This window comes from Benincasa hispida, chromosome 11 (assembly GCF_009727055.1).
Source record: "Benincasa hispida cultivar B227 chromosome 11, ASM972705v1, whole genome shotgun sequence".
Lineage (NCBI taxonomy): Eukaryota > Viridiplantae > Streptophyta > Magnoliopsida > Cucurbitales > Cucurbitaceae > Benincasa > Benincasa hispida.
Genome location: NC_052359.1, coordinates 65,006,749 through 65,023,035, shown reverse-complemented (window position 1 = coordinate 65,023,035; position 16,287 = coordinate 65,006,749). Strand labels below are relative to the sequence as shown.

Genomic DNA, 16,287 nt, shown 5'->3' with positions numbered 1-16,287 from the left:
TAATTATTGTGTTTTAATTTCTAAGAAAGGGGGATTCAATTGAATTGTTTAGTCAGAGGAAAATTGTGGAAATTGGACTTTTTATGTCACGCAAATTTAATATAATGTCAAAGAATTAATTTTATTTTGAAAGGGGATTAGTTAAATTCTTTTTTAATTGAAAATTTAAGAGAAAATGGGTTAAAAGTGGAAAAAAGTGAATAAAATAATATAATATAAGATAGAATAGAATAAAATAAAATAAAATATTTTATTTTATTTTATTTATTTATATTTGAATTATTTTCTTTATTTTCTTCTCTCTTTTATTTTTCCTTCCCCTTTTCTTCTTCTCACGCACGCTAGCCCACTCCCCCCTGAGTTTTTCTTCCCTTCCTTTCGCGAGCAGCCGCCTCGCCCTTCCCGTCGCCCAGCACTGCCTCCCTAGCTGAGTCGCTCCCAGCCGATCTCCTCCGCGCGCCGCTCGTCTGGATCCCTTTCACCATCTCGCCTAAGGCCTTTCATTCGCGAGCATCCGCGCCAGATTCGCCTGCCCCGTCGCGCCGCCTGTCTCCCAACCAGTTTCCTCCGCTCCTTGTGCTGTGCTGCTCGACTCGTCGCACCGTCGCCTGCACTAGTTACGACCCCCGAGCGTTCTCCCTTTTCTCTTCAGCTCGCCGTCGATCGAAGCCTCCACTAGCCAGCCACGTCTGTCTGGCACCGCCTAGCCCCTGCCACCGTCATGGTTTCCGTCGGATCTGTTTTGGGTGAGTTTTTCGTCATTGCGTTTCGCCAAATCTTGTGAATTTGGGTAAGTTGGTGATTCTTTTCTCAATTAGAATTATTGGCCATGGTGTTGTGCTTCATTATTTTTTTGACACACCTTTGGTTGGATTTTGAAGTCGAGAGAAGCTTGGAAGTCAAAGAGGGCATCGTCGAGGAAGGTGGGAGTGGTTTCGTCATTGGGTAAGCTCTTGGGCATTTCAATTTTGGAAATCGTTGCCGGTTCCATGGTTTGTGTATTTGCTTTCGGGTCTGAGGTTTCACAGTTATTGTTGGACTGAAATTTAATAGTTGTATTCGATGTTAGAGTCGTTACTCCAAGTCGTTGTCATTGTTTGGTTGTCTGATTTTATCTGTGGATTTTTTATTAAGGTAAATGATCTTACTATTGGAATTGCCCACGAGCCAGACGATGTAGTTATCATTTCCAGAGGATTTGATGATGGTTTGATATTTCTTATGTCTTGCTGATATAAGGATTTAAAAGACTAGATGTGCATAAAGATATTCGAATGCTAGCATGATTTGAATATATTAATATTCTATAAGATTCTATTTGATCTGAGGATGATGAGATGTATATGTATGTTAGAGGACTATGATGATGAGAAATATATGTATGTTATAGAACTATGATGAAGGGGTGTATATGTATGTTATAAAACTATATTATGATACTTGTGATATTGTAATCGTGATAGTATCCTCCTTGTTAGTTAGATGCTCACTAGAGGTTGTGTGTCCTTCAGGATTCACTAGCGGTGATGCTTTCCTTCAGGATTCACCCGAGGTTGTGTGTCCTTTCGGCTTCACTAGAGGTAATGGTTTCCTTTGGAATCCATAAGATCCTTTGGGATTCACCAGAGATTGTGGGTCCTATGGAACTTACTACAGATAATCTACAGTAGGACTAGAGGAGTGCTTACGTCCCACCAGAGGTAGGAATCTAGAGGACATAGATGTCTAGCCTGGCTTCAGTAGTGGGGTTACTTACTGAGTATTTTATACTCACATTTTCTCATGTTTATGTTTTAGATAAGAGCGGGGACACGCCGACGAATGAGAAGAGGAATCCATGAACGATTCACTAGGGACCAGTTTTATGCTTCCACTCATGATATTTAGATTTCTTTTCATGGTTTTCAACTTTCAGTTTTGATGTTTGAAACTTACTGTTAAGATTCGTTTTCAGGCCTATTAATTATCATTTATGATTTATGGGTATCCTATCGTTTGTTTTTAATATTTAAATTTGATAGAGGCCTTTTGAATTTACCTTATTTATTTTGCATTTATTTTACTATACAAGGGTGTCGTTTTAAGTTCCATGCATGCATATGTTTAGTAACGGCCTAGCTTGAGTCCTAGGGGTTCAGGTCGTTTAAAATACAGACTCTATTGCATAATTATGCCCAAAACACCGGGCCCTTACAAACCAATTTGTAAAGAAAGCAGTAGAACTAAACAGTTCAATCCCGAAAACATCTATAGATCGCACAAACCCATACATTCATCAACATAAAGATATTATTTCTGCAGAATCCCACCATCAATTGAATTTTAATTCCGGAAATTTAAAATTCGAGAACCAAAAACTAGGCTTTGATACCAGATTGAAAACCCTAGACGGAAGCAGTATCGTTCCCCATTTTCAAATTTACACAAAAGAAATAAATTTCATAACCCTGATATGCATTCTAGACATATTTACATAACCCTGATATGCATTCTAGACATATTTACAGCATGTTTAGACAAAAAACAGAGAAGGAATAGGGTTTGGTTTACTAACCTCTTGAAGAAACTAATTTCACAAATTCCTCTCGATCTAATCATGAACAATTCTTTTCCTTATGAATCATGATCAAAAACCCAAATTGGACACTACAACAGTGCAATGACCCTTCACAAATTGCTCATAAGTACAGATGGGCCAAAATTATCGTTTTCTCCTATAGTTACATCTAACTCCTTAAGTACTACTAATCCCTTTATTGATCAATAAGTCATAGTCCAACTATGACCAAACCCTTCTGGGCCAAGAGAGGGTGTGGCGGCACATTGTTCAAGCCCTAAAATCAGCCTTTAAAGGAGCAATTTATCTACTTATCCCGATATTATAGAATGAGTGAATTTTGTCTTGTGTAGTTGTGTTCCCAGCTCCCCAATAAAAAAAATCCCCAAAATGGTAGGCATATTGAGTCGGGGAACCGGTCACTCTCACCTATGCAAATCAAATGATCACCTTCATAGGAAAGAGTTCACAACTCACTCAAGATTCAAGTCATATCACCTATGGTCATCTTGGTGAAATGTAAGTCTCTACTATTAACGGTGTTATATAATGAGACTATTCATTTTGTGGTCCGGTCTTATACAAAACCTATTGTATATAACACTTCCGCTCACATGTCTCTACATGAATAATCAAGATCAGATCATTTGTAGAACTTTACAACAATTGTAACATCTATAAAGCGGGTAGTATTCATAGTGTCACCAGGATAAGGTACCCAACCTTATTCATTCTATTACAAACCATTCAAGTTATCTCTTAAACAAAATCCACCTATATGTCTCTACATACATGTTTAAGCTACAGAACATAACCTTGGATGTTCGTTTATTAGTTTTGTGGGTTAATGCTACTAAATGTAAAATAAAATACTTCAAATTTTATTAAATAATTAAATTATTTCTATAATACAATTACAAACTATAGAACCCACGACATTTAGGGCATCAACCCCAGCAAAAAAGTGATGCATTCCATCAAAAAAGAGTTACATATATGTAGAGCAAAAGAGATGCTCGATAAATAGATATAAAGATTGGGGAGGCTAGAGAAAAGCCTTCCAATTTAGTGCAATAGTGAAATGATCGTAACTATTAAAGAGGAGGGATTTTTTACACCAAAAGGAAGCAAGGGTGATGACGTCTTCCCAAACACCATTGTTTGTTCGTTGGGAGCCTTCGAAAATCCGATTATTTCTTTCATTCCATAAGTTCCATAGTCTTGCCCCAATAATATTACTCCATAGAATGTTGGCTCTATCCCTTTATTGTAGATGGGAAGCTAAAGTATTTGGCAGGAGTCAAAATTCAAGTCAATGATATTTGACCAAATGTTGACCGAGAATGGACAATGTATAAATGGATGTTTGGTGGTTTTACCATGGTTTCTACATACGACGCACTAGTTAAGATTAAGATGTAAGGATGGGTATCTTTTCTGCTATCTTTCGGATGTATTTAAGCCATTATGCATCATAGTAACACATAAAAATTTTCATTCTTTTGGTAGGAAGATCGACCACAAGGATCCCACATCGATATGTATATTTTGATAGATGGAGACAACACGGAAAGACTTATAGAACTTAACGTTGTAATTGTCGTTCGGAGCAAGGCTCCATCTAATTTCATTAATCTTGTTGTAGTGGCTTAGAGGGTTCCAGCTACTTACAATTTGTTGTTATACTTCATGCTCTCGTTGCAATAATGGTCTTCGAAATTGTGGTAGCCAAGCAATGTCAACAACATTCCAAGCATCCTGCACAGAAATTAAAGGGGAACCATGAAGGAACTCTTATACAAGAGTACCTCTAAGTGGAAGTGGATCTTTCCAAACCACTGTGACAGAATTTCCACATTTACATTCACACAAACATATATGCATTCAAACTACTAAATTACCGGCATGCTTAAAAAAAAAATACAAGAGAACAAGGAACCTACCAGTTGAAGACTCTCTTCACAGCAAATCTCGCTCTCTCCACAAATGAATTCCTTGCGCTCTCACTAGAATGACAAGCTTTCGTTCATCAATACCCTGGTCGTCTACCACAAACGATTTACATGAACAGCAGGAAAATGGGGACGACACCACCACTTGGAGCCCTTAGTATTCTCGGAGTGAGAATCTAAAGAGTGAGCTCTGTTTGAACTTGGTAGAGGTTAGGAAGAAAACAGATCGTATACAACAATCAAGCAAGTGGGAGATAGGCAACGTATATCGTATAAACAAGGTGCTTGATCATTTCGGCGAGGTGCACGATCGTATAGGAAAAGCTAGGCGATCATCTATACGATCGTTTAGTATAGCTCGGGTGTTAAGCGATCATTTAGTAAAATGTGGGCGATCGTTTAGTAAGTAGCGCGCGTGTGTAAACAATCATTTAGTAAACGTGAGCTGCTATCGTATAGGCTCTCAATCCACTAAGCGGTGGGTAAAACACTTCGTTGAGCAAAATAACTACGTACCTTGCAAAATGAAAACAATTTTCATTTTATTCTTCAGTTATGAAAATCGAATTGGAACTTTCCACTAATGCATGGTTACAGAGAAAACGTCAGGCAATTATCTCATAACTGTCTAATTAATAAAATAATAAATATAATCATATTATATTTATAACTTATAGTTTAATATCATATATTAACCATAGTGTTTTCTCCTCCACTAGATATAAATCATATTTATATCCAATTTCCTCCAAATTAATGTATCTCATACATAAAGTCAATTATATCATATATAACTAACTAGTTCAATCATATCATATATCCCTTTTGTCAATTTGAATATTTCAAACTGATCCAAAAACTAATTCTCAACTTATATCTAAGCTACCAAGGGGACCTTATGAACCTATGGCTCAAAGCTCCAATGGTACGTGAATAGCTGACTAAACTCTTTAGTCACGAGATCCACCATCCGTCAACTGCCAAGCATTTCACTAAAGACCGACAGCTGAACGCTTCTTACCATAGATATATTTCTGTGTCCACGGATATAACCAATCATCAGTACGATAACCCTTCACAAATGCTCGTAAGTACAATTGGGCCAATTTACCATTTTGCCCCTGTAGTTACATCTTATTCCTTAAGCACCACTGATCCCTCTAATGAACAATATAACATAGTCCTACTATGTGTGAAAACCTCTCGAGTCATGAGAAGGTGTGTGGCGCTACATCGTTCAAGCCTCAGGATCAGCCCTTAAAGGAGCAATCTATCTACTTACCTTTGCTTTAGGGAAGGAGTTAATTCCATCTTGTGTAGTTGATTTCCCAGCTCCCAAATCAGATAAATCCCCAAAGTGGTAGGTTTGAATTGGCGACCTGGCCACTCGCACCCATGCAAATCAAAGAACCGTCCTTAATGGTAGGAGTTCCTAACTCACTCAAGATTAAGGCCATGTTACCTATGGTCATCCTAGTGAAGTCAAATCTCTGTCATGAACGACGTTATATAACAAGACATTAACACTTCGTGGTTAGGTTTTATATAAACTCTTTGAATAGGAAGCCCCTGCTTGCATGTCCCCACACGAATTATCAGGACCAGACCATCTGTGGCAAGTCACAACACTTGTAACCATTTCACAAAGTGTGTCACATCCGTAGCGTTACCAGGATAAGGTTTCCGTCCTATATCCATATACTACAGACTATTTTGGTTATCACTTAAGGCATGATCCACTTGTATGTCACCACATACATGTTTAAGTTACATAATGACAACCAAGGATTTTAGTTTATTGGTTTGTGGTAAAGTAAATAGAACATCCAAAATACAAAGTCAAGAAGTGAAGTAAATATCATATGTTATACATCACAAGCATTCGTACAAAACTGTTTACAAACTACAGAACACGAGACTTTAGGGCATCATCCCTAACAAACTAGAGATAGAAAAGTGAAAAAAGAAGTTAAAACATATTTACCTTTTCTATTGTAACCATCCAAACCACACAGTTGTTGTCTTTTTCTTTTTAATTTCTGCAATAAAAGGAATTAGAAGTGAGTTTGAGAGAGTGTGATTTTAATTGTATAATCTCTACAAAATTAGAAAGCAATAAAGGAAATCAATCCCCCTTACACAGTAGATGTAGGATAACTTGGTCGAGCCACTTAATTTTTGTGTGTTCTTGTTCTTTCTTTTCCTTCTTCGATAATCTTCATCATCTTCATCTTCATTTTCTGAAAATTCTATCACTAAGCAGTAATTATTTTCTCCTTTATCAATCCCTCTTCATCTACTTCTTCACCGAGCAGCTGAGAGCAGAATTGAGAGGATGACAATGTTAAGAGTAGTTTTCTTTTTCTAAGAAATTCATATGTAAGAAGATAGAGGAAACTTCAAGGAAATTTCTTCTACTCCAATTGATTACTGTGTGTGCGGCTATCAAGGGAGTTACGTGGAAGTGTATTCTTCATAGAAATCTCATATTGGGCTTGGGCATTTGGGTTTTAAAGCCCAGCAATTGGTATCATAGCCAAGAACAGACTAAGATTCAGATTCTTTGAACATCAAGAAACAGGGATTCGTGTTCTTGAATTTCAAGAACGGCTGCAACCAAATTCGAAATAGAGAAGTTTGATAGGAGAAGTGATTTTGAGTTGTTTAAGGCAAAAATCAAGGTTGTTCTTGGGTAGTAGAAGGCTCTCTCTTAGCCACTTCAAGCCCTACAAAGCTACCAACTACCTTAACTAATGCAGAAAAAGAAACTATGGAGGTAAATGCTTATAGAACCATAGTTTTAAATTTTACTGACAGTGTATTAAGGCATATTATTGATCAGAAGATTGCCTATAATCTTTGGAATAAACTAAATGAGATTTATCTCAATAAAGATCTTCCAAACAAGGCTTTGGTAAGGGAAAGATTATTTACCTATCGAATAGAAGTTCCAATGTCTCTCATAAACAATCTAAATGATTTTAAGAGGTTGTCTTCAAAATCTAACTCAATGGGAGACAACATAGGTGAAGAAAATGAGGCATTCATCTTGTTGAACTCACTGCTAGAAACTTTCAAAGATCTTAAGGTAGCTATGAAGTATGGAAGAGAGAAAATCACTACTAAAGTTATAGTTTCTACAATAAGAGTTAGAAAACTTGAATTGAAAATGGCTAAGAAAGAACAACAAGTATCTGAGGGGTTGTTTTTAAAGGGAAAAACAAAGAATAATGGAAAGGAAAGCAGAATGGTGAAGACAATTCCAAGATTAAGTGCCATTTTTGTCACAAAATGGGACATATGAAAAAAGACTACTATTCTTTGAAAAGGAAGCTAAATCAGAAAAATAAATATAGAAAACAAAAGGAGGTTGATATGGGAAGAATTCTTTCATATTTTCGGATTCTTTGGCAGCCATTGATGAGTGTGCAAACCAAAATTCTATAGAGACCAAAGATTGGGTTGTAGAATCCAGATGTTTAGTCCATATAACACCATCTAAAGGGTGATTCTATACCTACAGGAAGTGGGATGGAGAATTGATTTACATGGGGAATAATAATACATGTAAGACAGTAGGGATTGGCTCGTTTCCTTAAAGATGAAAGATGGGTTAGTGAAGCTTATTAGGAATGTGAGGTGTGTTCCTACCTTGAAGAGAAATCTCCTATCATTGGGGACGTTTGACTCCATGGGATGTGAGTATAGGGAGTTGGAGGAACTTTTGAAATAATAAAAGACTCAAAAGTGGTGCTTATGGCTACTAAAATCAATTGCTTGTATGATATCAAAGATGTACAAATGACACAAACAACATTGATTGCTTCAGATGTTGAACCTACTGAAGATAAGCTATGGTACAAAAGGGGCTACAAGTCCTATCACAAGAGGATATATTGCCTAAAGGGGTTGGAAATAACTTGCATACTTGAAAATGAAGGAACGGAATCCCAATGTGGAATCGTTTTATCACTTTTGTCTTTGAATTGGGATGGAAAAATAAATAATTGATTCACATAAAAATAATGGTCAAACATGCAATTAGAGAATTGAAAAAAAATATATGTTTTCGAATAACAAATCTTCACGAATTCCTCAAGCCTTCCCCTCTTTAAAAAATCACGAATGGACACCATCAATTAGCTACTCCACTATATCTTTGGGTAAGGATCAAGTATTGTGGGATCCTTTCCTTTTGCTGGGAATTCAAAAATTTGTGAGAGAAATTTAAAGAGAATTGAGATAGAAGGGAAACTCAATTTTCTTAAAAATTTATGTATATTAACTTCTGTAATGTGTTTTATATCAATATACAGAAATCAACAGTACGTGAAGGGAATTATCCCCTCACCCCACTTTCTACTCTCCTGCAAACTGCAAGGGAGTTATTTCCTTTTTTCTTTTAAATTTAAATTATTATTATTATTTAAATAATTTAAATAAATAAATATATATGTATATATAAAATTAAATAAACAATAATTAATTAATTAATTAATTAATTTTAAATATCACATATTTATTCAACTTTGCATTTGAATCATACTAAAATGTATATCTCTCTTTTAACCTATAGTTTTAATATGAATCTCATTCACATTAATTTTACTCTATAGTTTCAATATAAATCCAATTCATATTAAATTAATATCTTAATCTTATTCAAATATTATTCTCTCATTATATAGTTTTAATTATAAAACATATTTATAATTAACTATATACTATAATGTATCAATGTACATTATACTTTATATTAATCATATTAATATAAAATTCCCTTAAATAATTTGAACAATCCAAATTATTCCCAAAAATAACTTATTCTTGTTTTACCCTTAGTGAGCTAGTAGAGAGACCTAATGGATCTACAAATTAGAAGCTCCAATGATTTGAGATTAAATTAATTAAACTCTTTAATTAAATTAATCAACATTCATTAATTGTAGATCACTCTACTAAAGACTCCCAGCTACTCTCTTTGTTGGATTTTATGTCATAAAACTCGTAGTTTGTAAATTAATAAACATATTCTGTTTTGTTTTTCGATAAAGTTGTTATTGAAATAGTAATCTTGAATCCAATAAACTAAGGTCCTGAGACTATTTAATGTTGTTTGAACTTTATGTAGTGACATAAAAGTGGATCAAGTTCAAATATATAGCCAGAATGGTCTATAGTATATAAATAAGATTGGGCACCTTGTTCTGGGGACACTATGGATGCGGCCCATTTTGTAGTTAGCACAAACGATGTGATCCTGAATCGTTCATATAGAGATATGTGAGTGGGGGTATCCTATACAATGAGTTTGCATAAGACTGAACCATGAAATAGTCATTTTTTACGTTCTAAATGTCGTTTTATGTATAAAACTGACTATTTCGTTAATTGATGACCTAGGTGACTTAATCTTAATCCTGAGCTAACTATGAACTCCTGTTCACTCGGAATTATCCTTAGATCTGCATAGGTGAGGGCAGTTCATCATCGCTGGCCCAATAAGCTTCCCATTTCAGGGGTAAGATCGGGTGGATAGCTGGGAACATAGGGTGCAAGACGAAATTCACTCCTACCCGTTAGAGGGATAGTAGATAGGTTGTTCCCTTTAGTACTGAATCCAGGTCTTAAACAAGGGGCCTCACCCTCTCCTTGGCCCGAGAGGGATTCGGTTTATAGGTTGGACCTTAAACCAATTGTTCATTAGAGGATCAGTGGAACTTAAGGAACAAAATGTAGTCTTGGGGTAAAATGATTTTTATGACCCATCCGAGATTACGAACAACCTGTGAAGGATTAGCTTACTAATCATGGTTATATCAAAGGGACACAAATATATCTATAGTGAGGGGAGTGCAACTACGGGACTATAGTGGAATGACCCATTAGTTAATGAATGTTGATTAGCTCCGTCTAAAGAGTTTAACCAGCTAATCTCGGATCGTTGGAGCCCATGATCTATAAGTCCATTAGGTTCCCCTCTTAGAACAGTATGATAGAATGATTCGAATTGTTCAAATTAGGTGGAGAGAAAGAAACCGACAAGTATATGTGATATAGTGGTCGGATTTTCAGTTTAGAGATACATCTTTAATATTTAAATGTGATTTAAATGTCAAGAATATGAATACGTTCATATTTGGAAGCTCAGAAATAATGGAAATGGTCAAAGATGTAAAAAGTCAAAAAGTTGACTTTTGACTTGGAAAAGTCAAACTTTGACCGACCTTATATTCAAATGTGATTTGAATTTCGAGAAAATGAATGCGGATTCATGCTCGGGAGGTCAAAATTAGTTAACACGGAAAAAATCATAAAAAGTCAAAAATGTTGACTTTTTTATCAAAGTTTGTATCAAATAACCTGAGATCTTAGTTTATTAGATTGAGTTAATGTTATCTAAATATCGAATAAAATACTTCTTATTTTATTAATTAAATCATTCGTGTTTACAAAGTACAAACTACGAGACCCATGAGATTTAGAGCACTAATCCCAACAAGAAAGACTATTGGGCAAAGTTTTCCAAAGGGGCACATACTACAAAGGAAATTCTAGAGTATGTGCATTCTGACCTTTGTGGTCCAATTCATTCTCCCGCCCTAAGTGGTGCAAGGTACTTCCTATCTTTTATTGATGACTTTTCTAGAAAATGTTGGGTGAATTTCTTAAAAACAAAAGATGAAGTTTTTGAGAATTTTAAAGAAAAGAAGATCTTAATTGAAAAGAAAACCTCTAAACAAATCAAACATTTGAGAACTGATAATGGTTTAGAGATTTATGGAGAATATTTCAACAAATTTTGTAGGAAAAATGGAATTGTAAAGCACAAAATAGTAAGAAAAAATGAAATTGTAAGGCACAAAATAGTAAGGTATACAACTCAACAAAATAGGGTGGCAGAAAGACTCAATAGAACAGTGCTTGAAAAGGTTAGATGTCAACTCCCTGATGCTCTTCTACCATAATAATATTAGACAAAAGTTGTCTCCTACACTATCTAAACCCTAAACAGATGTCCACACCATTCCATTGAACTTAAAACACCTGGAGAAGTAGACAGGATACCGTACCAAATTGGATCGCTTGAAGATATTTGGGAGTAAGGGTGTTTAAAAAACCTAAGAACCTGACCAAACTGGACTACCTAACCCAAACTGCAAGGGTCGGATTGGGTTAGATTTTATTTTAGGTTGGGTTGGGTTGGGTTGGAAAATTTTGAAGGGTCGAGTCTCAGGTTCAAAAAAACACTTACCAGGTCGACTCGACCCAACCTAAGTATATATATATACACCTTTTTTTTCATTTAGGGTTCTTCTACATTTTTCGCCGCATCAAATGTGTATTACAAATTTGTTTTATTTTAATATACATGTGTTTGTGTTAGAAGATGGATCACCCATATGCCAAATTCGAAGAGATTTAATTGAATATGTTTATTATTTTTACATTTTAAACGTTCAAATCTTGAAAACAACATTCCATATCTAAACAAATCTTTTCTTTTTAAGAAATTTATTTTATATATATATATATATATATATATTGATCAATATGCCCTTTTCTCAAGATTTGATGGTGAAAAACTTATCAAAAGAAGGTTTGTATTATGAATATTATAATAATAAATAGATGCCCATTGTTTGGTGTCTCAAAAGCCATGTGTTAGTCTTCATATTGTCTATATGCCTTGTAGTTATTCATGCCCGGTGTCTATGTAAATCCACATCCTACTTGCCACTTTGCCTATAAATAGTGGCATTTAATAGATCTTAAAATCAAACACTCATTGATAAGAAATTCACTTCAAATTTCACTAAATTTTTTATGATATAATCTTATAATTTTAGTTATTTTATGATTTTAGTATTTTTATATTTTATATTATATTATATTTTCTCCATATCCGTGTTCCCATCGTGCTTCTCAATTTCACAACACGTGATCAGCACGAGCTCTATCGTTTTCTCCACTAAAGGTAGGTCCTAAAGGTATGTCGGTTTTTCCCTTTTTGTTATAATTAATAAATTTTATTTTATTTTGCATATTCAATATCTACTAAATTTCTAATATAAATACAATATTTTGTGATAGGGTTGCCATGACAAATCTTACAAAATCAGAATTCGCAACCCTTGACATTAATGGCAATAATTATTTGTCATAGGTGCTCGATGCCAAAATTCACTTGGATGCTATGAACTTGGGAGAAATAATTAAAGAATGAAATACGACATCCAGTCAAGACAAAGCAAAAGCTATGATTTTCCTTCATCATCATCTCTATGAGAGATTAAAAATTGATTATCTTATAATAAAGATCTTTGTATCTTGTAGAAAATTTTGAAAAAAAGGTATGATCATCAAAAGACAATTATTCTTCCTAAAGCTCGTTATGAGTGGATGCATTTGAGGCTACAAGATTTTAAATCAGAAAGTGATTACAATTCCGCATTATTTAAAATCAGTTCAAAATTATTATTTTGCGGAGAAAAAATTATTGATGTTGATATGTTAGAGAAGACATTTTCTACATTTCATGTCTCGAATATGCTCCTACAGCAGCAATATCAAGAGTAATGTTTTAAACAGAATTCTGAATTAATTTCATGTTTTTTCATAGTCGAACAAAATAATGAGTTATTGATGAAAAATCATGAATCTCGAGCAACTGGAACGACGCCATTCCCTTAAGTGAATGTTGTGAATTTTAATAATAATCGTGGTTGAGGTCGAGGTTGTGACCATGGCAAAGGAAGAAATAATTATTATTTTTTGTGGTGGTCGTTTTAATCTTTCAAATTTCAAAACAACCACACAAAATGATGATCACAAAGGAAAAGCTCCACAAGATAAGATTTCAAAAAGTGTTGAAAATAAATGCTTTCAATGCAGAATGATTGAGCATTGATCATGTACCTGTCGTACATTAAAACACTTAGTTGACCTCTATCAAGCCTCCCTAAAGGGAAAAGGGGAAAATGTGAAAGAAAATTTTGTTCTACCAGGATAATGATATATTTGACACATCCCATATGAAAATTTTAGATGTGGCAGACTTCTTTGAATCTCCTGAAAAGAAGATTAGCGCAGTTGATGGAACATCAAGTGTTTCTTTTGATTTTGAGAATATCTAAACTTAATGTTATTGTTTTCTTTTATCTATCTTCATGTTTTATCTTAGTAACTTTTGTATATTTTAAGTATTATTTTTCTTATTGTAATTATTTTCTTTTAATGAAGAAACATGAATCATTTTCATATGTTGGGTATTTTAAAAATGAGCAAAGAAGATCTATATCTAGTAGACAATGCAACTACACACATAATACTTACAAATTAAAAATACTTTTCCAAATTGACAATGTTGAAAGCAAAAGTAAACACAATATCAGGTTTTACAAACTTGATTGATGGTTTTGGAAAAGCAAATATTATTTTGCCTAGAGGAACAAAATTTACAATTGACAATGCATTATTCTCTAGTCAATCAAAGAGAAATCTTCTAAGTTTTAAAGATATAAGTTGCAATGGTTATCATATTGAGACTGATAGTAAGAATAATGTAGAATATCTATATATCATATCCACTATGTCAAATGAAAAACATATATTGGAAGAGTTGCCTACTTTATCTTCTAGATTGTATTATATACATATATGAGTAATTGAAACATATGCAACAATGAACCTGAAGTTCATGAATCCAGACATATTTACAATTTGGCATGACCGATTGGGTCTCCAAGATCTATAATGATGAGAAGAATTATTGAAAATTTAAATGGACATCCATTGAAGAGCCAGAAGATTCTTCGATCTAATGAATTATCATGTGATATTTGCTCTCAAAGAAAATTGATAATTAGGCTATCACCAGCTAAGTGGGGACTAAATCACCTGTATTTTTTTAACGAATTCATGGTGATATATGAAGACCCATTAACCCGTCAAGTGGACTATTTAGATATTTGTAGATAGTCACACATGTGTTTATTATCAAGTCGAAATCTTGCATTTGCAAGATTACTTGCTCAAATAATTAAGTTAAGAGCACAATTTCCTGATTATACAATTAAGACCATTCGTCTTGATAATGTTGGTGAATTTACATCCCAAGTTTTTGATAATTATTTTATGTCAATTGGGATAAGTGTTGAACATCATGTAGCTCGTATTCATATATAAAATGGTTTAGCATAATCATTCATAAAATATTTGCAATTAATTGCAAGATCATTACCTATGAGAGCTAATCTTCCTTCATCTGTATGGAGATATGCTATTTTGCATGTAGTGTCACTTTTACGGTTTGGCCAGTAGCTTATCATAAGTACTCATCATTACAATAAGCTTATGGTCATGAGCCAAATATTTTCCATCTGAGAATTTTTTGGTGTGCAGTATATGTTCTAATTGCTCCCTCACAACGCACTAAGATGGGTACTCAAAGGAGGTTAGGAATATGTGTTGGATATGATACCCCATCAATTATTAAATATCTTGAACCCTAATGGGTGATGTCTTAACTGCACGATTTGTTGATTGTCATTTTAATGAGACAAATTTTCCAACATTAGGGAGAGGAATTAAGATATTGGAAAAAAAGTTACATGGAATGCATCGTTATTATCTCATTTAGATCCCCATACAGATCGATGTGAACTTGAAGTTCAGAAAATAATTCATTTGCAAAATATAGGAAATTAATTACCAGATGCATTTATAGATGCAAAGAAAGTAACTAAGTCATCTATACCATTTGTAAATGTTCAACAGAAAATTGATATCCCAACACAACAAGTTGTCACTGATGAGTCTGGAACACGCTAGAAGCGTGGTAGATCAGTGGGTTCCAAAGATAAAAGTCCTCAAAAATAAAAAATAATTAATAGTGAAAAAGACTTGGTTGAGGATGTAAATACCTATAAAGAAATCCTCGACGTGACTAGTGAGGAAGGTTAAATACCTAAATATAATAATGAAATTTCAATAAACGATGTCATGACAGAAAAAAGATGGAATTGGACTAATGTAATTATTGACAACATTTTTGCGTACAATGTTGCTCTTGATATTATATCTGAAAATAAGGATCCTAAACCAAAATCTGTTGAAAAATGTCGAGATAGAAAAGATTAGCTTCAGCGGAAAGAAACAATCGAGGCAGAATTAAACTCACTTTCAAAATATCAGGTTTTTGGACCAGTTGTCCGAACATCGAAAGGTGTTAAACTTGTAGGATAAAAATTGGTATTTGTGAGGAAAAGAAATGAAAATAACGAGGTCACAAGATATAAAGTAAGACTAGTTATACAAGGTTTTTCACAAAAATCTGGTATTGATTTTGAGGAGACTTATTCTCCAATGGTAGATGCAATTATATTAAGATATTTAATTGGTTTGGCTGTATATAAAAGTCTAGATATGCATCTTATGAATGTAGTCACAACATATTTATATGGATCTCTTGATAATGATATTTATATGAGAATCCCAAAAGGATTTAAGGTACCTGAAACATATACATCAAATTCCCGAGAATGATATTCAATAAAGTTACAAAGATCACTATATGGATTGAAAAAATCAGGGCAGATGTGGTACAATCACCTAAGTGGATATTTATTGAAAGAAGGATATTAAAATAATCCAATATGTCCATGTGTTTTTATAAAAAAATCATAATCAAGATTTGCTATTATAACTGTATATGTTGATGACTTGAATATAATTGAAACTCCTGAAGAGTTTTTAAAGGCAATAGAATATCTTAAG

General features: G+C 34.0%; 1 long non-coding RNA gene across 1 annotated transcript; it reads left to right on the top strand.

Moving 5' to 3' along the window:
- Positions 1–320: 320 nt before the first annotated feature.
- On the top strand, positions 321–1,978 carry LOC120091629. The gene is made up of 4 exons (XR_005485762.1): positions 321–790; positions 882–945; positions 1,512–1,700; positions 1,798–1,978. It is a non-coding gene; the product is annotated as an uncharacterized LOC120091629 (long non-coding RNA).
- The last annotated feature ends 14,309 nt before the right edge of the window (positions 1,979–16,287 follow it).